At 33.0% G+C, this 5,129-nt stretch overlaps 1 long non-coding RNA gene across 1 annotated transcript; it reads left to right on the top strand.

Annotated features, from left to right (window-relative positions):
• Positions 1-392: 392 nt before the first annotated feature.
• Positions 393-4,478, top strand: LOC134247599 (uncharacterized). Its single transcript, XR_009987894.1, has 4 exons — positions 393-822; positions 1,200-1,361; positions 1,614-1,807; positions 2,806-4,478. It is a non-coding gene; the product is annotated as an uncharacterized LOC134247599 (long non-coding RNA).
• Positions 4,479-5,129: the final 651 nt, after the last annotated feature.

Raw genomic sequence — 5,129 nt, 5'->3', positions numbered from 1 at the left:
GTATACATTATTTTATTTTCTTCTCCAATCATAATTATTCACACTTTACAATAATAACCTTGCCAGTTAATGTGGACACGATATTATACATGTAATTGTAGATAAAAAAAAAAAAAAAACATCTATTTTTTTTTATTTTACTTCAAGATCATAATTATTCTTATTTCATCATTTTATAATGAAAAAAAAAAAAAAAAAAAAAAAAAGGGTACCCCCACATTATTATTATTTTTTTTTTTTTTTTTTTTTTTTTTATTTTCAATTTTTAATTTTACTTCAAGATCATAATTATTCTTATTTCATCATTTTATAACATTACATCCCCTGTAATAATAATGTAGTGATTGTTTGTTTATTAAAAAAAAAAAAAAAAAAAAAAAAAAAAAAAAAAAAAAAACTTAAAACAATTATTTCCGAAATCTTCGTTATATAATCTTTGCAACAATAATAATGGTGTAAACGGGACTTTGTTTTTATTTTCAACAGGAAAGATAACTTCTTTTTTAGTGACAGTAACGAAAACTCCCCTCTCCACAATAATTATAAGATTGTGACTGCCGATTTTATTATTTCTAGCGTGACGGATACAAGCGTTAAAGTGAGAGAGATTTTCCTACATTATTTGAAGCGTGAAGTTTTTATTATTTGAAGCGTAAAGTTTTTATTATTTGAAGCGTGAAGTTTTTATTATTTGAAGCGTGAAGATTTTATTATTTCAAGTGTGACGGGAGTCAAGCGTCGATGCGAGAGAGACCGTCACCTGAAAAGGCCATGTGCTGTGCGATTATAAACAAGAAGCCGACGTCAGACAAAGCTTAAGCTGTAAGTAGGCTGCTATTACTTATCATTTATGTACAAGTAAGTGTCACGCATTCTTTTAATGAGGGTTACGCTTTCAAATCTTATCATATCATGTTCTGTCAAACTGCAGATCAAATTTAAGAGCTAGCCTACCAAAGAAACAGGTAGTTCGAATTGTCTCTGTACTTCTTTTCCATATAAGAATGGAATTGTTTAGTGATTTATGTTGTACATATAGATAATTTAGCATAATTTACATATATTTCTTTATTAACATTCCATATATAGTTAAATTGGCATAATTTAAGTATATTTCTAAAATAACAGTTTATAAAATAAAAACAACTAGATTGAAACATTTCTCAGGAAGTGGTATTGGATTGGCTATTTATTTATAGTCCTAGGATGAAAATCAACATGATTTGTACTCCGGCAATGACATGGCACTCAGAAGAAAGCTGGCTGAAGTGAATGTGGAGAAGAACAATGGAACAAGAGAGATTCCAGCTGGGTTGGATTAGCTGGGCATCAGCAGGGGCATTAGCCAAAGACAGAGGCAGGTGAAGCTTGTGTAATGGGGCATTATGTACCTGTATGAAGGGTGTAGTATATAACAGTTACATGTACTTGTATTTTACAGTTTTAACTTTAATTTTCTCTGCAGTAAGTCTTTCACATCTATTGAAACTTAATGCTTTGATTGGGGTTCAAGTTGAAGTAAAACTATAACATAATCGTATTAATTTGTCTACTCAGATTTTATTCACTGTAGGACCAGATCATCAAAATACATGTACTGTCTTATATTGCAGATCATGAGATGTATGGATATTGTCCTAAGTAAGAACTAACCTGGCAATGTTGGAATGAAATTTACAGGTAGAAGGGAATCAAGCGTTGAAGCGAGAGAGATCGTCACCTGAAAAGGCCATGTGCCCTGTTGGCTGTTGCGAATATGAATGTAAACAAAATGAAAGAAAGTCCAGCTATAGGCTTTTTAAAAGCGGTGAGTGCTGACTAATCATAAATGTATATGTAAGCGACTTACATCATTCAGATAACATCTCTTAAATCAGCTGTCAGTTTATTGTAAATTGAGCTAGAATTAAAACAGTTCGAATTGCCCCAGACGGCTATCAGAAACCATCTTCAGACCATGTAGTATGCACATTGATGCATGCATTATAAAACTAACCTGTCTGATTAAAAGGACAATCATTTCATTTGATTGTACTGACAGATTAAGGAAATAAACATTTGAACCATGAGTCCATGACTAATAAATTCTCTGTCATCCACTGGTATGTCCATATCAAAAAAAATATATATATATATATACATAATCTGTCAGACCTTCACTGTGGTCCTCCCCTTGTATATGATATAGTTACGTCTGATTTTGGTGGAAAAAAATAAATAACCATTCTTTGATCATATTTATACATATATTCTGTCCTGTGAATGCAAGAATTTAATCTGAAAAATTCCCAGACCCCTCCACTACCATTGTCTCAAGCCACAGTCTGGAGTCCGCATATAGCTCTCTCCTACCCGTGGCTGCTTGATCACAAAAAGTGTCGTAATCTGGAATATTTACGCCTCTCTATAATGACGTCATATTCAGTTAGTGGCAGGTTTTGTTTCCATCGCAATTGAAATCAACAACTGATGTCAACAGTATACAAGAAATATTTCCTTTACTGCGATTGGATATTGAAAGGTCACAATTAAGTTCATCTTCCGACTATGCTTTACTCGCATTGGTCAAAATTTTAATGAGCTACGAAGAATTCTCTCCTCGTTCAACCACGGCCAGAATGGGATAGGATCGTACATTTTGGCCGTGGTTAGCGACGCTGCTCGAATACCTTTTTATGAAAAGGCTGTGACTTTAATATGGTGAAAAATGCCTTTCCTAGCCAAACATTTCTCATCTACTCCTCACACCTTTGTACATGCCATAAACTTTCACAACATGATACATCCAAGCATTTATATTTTTAGATTTTGTATGTCAATCTGCCACTGATTGAAAGAAAATTCAAGATAGAAAATGGATCAGCTGAACATTAAATTCTGTCTGAAAGTGGTGCAAGAGATACCTGATGTTTCATTTCAAAATGAAGAATTTGATGGTAAGGTTACTGAGGCCTTAATAAAAATCATTTTAACAACGAAATGCTTTCTTTGAATGTTAGAATGGTAATTAATATTGCAACCTAATTTACGAACCAAATCCGAAAATCTTGAGTTTTTTCGGGTTATTTGTCAAAAATCAGGTGAAAAGCATGACCCACCGGGTCATAAAAAATAATCAGGTTACGGGTTTAAAAATCGGGTGAGTTGGCAACTATGCATAACCCATGTTAGCGGGATATGCATTTTTTTCTGCAACATCTGCAACATAAAGTCCCATTCTAACAAAACAAAGAAAGGCGATTTATTGTTTATATTGATTGATCCTTTAAATCTGGGAGGTGTTCTACAGTGTAGCTGCTATGCTGCCACTATGTAAAGCAATGCTTTTGATTGTAGAGCTAACCTAGCTGCTACATAGGGTAACTTAAATTAGCACAAATATTGAATGCTTAGTACCAAATTCAAGATGTCCTTATTTTGCAACTTCACAGCACACCAGATTTTAATTAAGAATAGGAGAATACTTTCTACATCTTACTGAATTAAGTTAATTTACATATGCATTTATTTGAATGACATTTTTTTGTTCTGAATATTAGTTTCTACTGATACAATTTTATCCCAAAATGTAGACTTAATTAGCAGATAAGCTAGCTGACCATTCAATAGAGGTACCAAGACATTTTTTTACCTAGCTGCTTATATGTATATACATAGGTTAGGCACTATGCTTTTGAACATAGTCCTGTAGAGGTGATATGCTTATTATAGCTGTTTGCTGTCTGATAAGATAATATTCAGTGGATGTAAATATTAAAATAAAATACTTTATAGTCTTTATTAACAATAGACAACCTAAGCATTTGCAAGAAGTAAAATTCACCTGTGATGTCATTATTTTGTTAGAGCGCTCCATTACTTTTCAGGAATGGAGAGTTGCAAATTTTACCAATAACGGAATTTCTTTACGTTCTAATTTTCCTTTCCATGCCTCTGCCGTGGGAAGAACTTAGAAATTTTTTTAGAAGAGTTTCAGAAATTTTCAGAGTTGATTTTCACCTTGTGAAAATGTTATTGCCCATGGTAAGAATCGAACCCGGTACCCTTTGCTTTGTAGTAGGGTACTCATTTCACTGAGCTATTTATTATCGAAGCTGTTGGGAAACACTGGATGAGAATAACTTGGGTACACTTTTTTGGCTTACTTCCTATAGTATATAAAAAAATAAATACTACTAATATATAATGTCTATTTACACTATATTATATAAATATTCTTTATTTTATATAAACAAACAATAAATAAAAGCATTGATTAAAATGGTGGAGTTTAAGAGGGTTAATATACTCGTAGCACTCCATTCCTTAAAGTAATATGGGCCTCTGTCTCTTCGAGCTTCGCCTCCATTTTTTTTAAGGAATGGAGTGCTACGAGTATATTAACCCTTACATATATATAAAATACAAGATTACTGTCTTGAAATATAAGCGATATCTGGCCGAGGGTAAGAAAACATGATAGGAGCGAGGCTTGCCAAGCCCTCTTACATTTTGGACCTGAGCCCAAATATTGCTCATTAAATCTAAAATTAATCACAATTACCTGGTATATCAATAATTCCTTTTTTTTCTTAAGAAGGGAGGGTTATCATGTATTTTGTTATCTGTCTGCAACATATGATTATGTCCCCCCTTCGAAGAAGTGGAGGGCATATTGCTTTGCTTTTCTGTCTTGTCGAATTGATTTTCTGTCGGTCTGTCGGTCCGTTTATTTTTAAAATTAATGTCTGTCGGTCCATTCAGTTTCCGTTCATTTTTATTAATTTTATTTTATGGTCATTTAATAAAGTGTGAGGTTTTCTATTTAAGGGTTAAAAACATGTTCTTCATAACCGTTGCACATACTAAAATGAAATTTGGTATACAGATATATCACATGAATATCTAGGCCAAGTTTAGTTTTGGGTATGATCGCACCATTTTTGACAGAGTAATGCCCCTTGAACTTATTATGCCCCTTGGACTTGGAAAAATTTCAATTATTTGCAGTTTCCGCTCATTTTCTTTGCAACGGTTGCACATACTGAAATTAAATTTGGTATACAGATATGTCACATGAATATCTAGGCCAAGTTCTGTTTTGGGTACGATTGCACCATTTTTGACAGAGTTATGCCCCTTGGACTTGG

This window comes from Saccostrea cucullata, unplaced genomic scaffold (genome assembly GCF_032062105.1).
Source record: "Saccostrea cucullata isolate Sc308-1 unplaced genomic scaffold, CSIRO_AGI_Scuc_v1 ctg18452, whole genome shotgun sequence".
NCBI lineage: Eukaryota > Metazoa > Mollusca > Bivalvia > Ostreida > Ostreidae > Saccostrea > Saccostrea cuccullata.
This window is presented reverse-complemented; position numbering and strand designations above follow the sequence as displayed.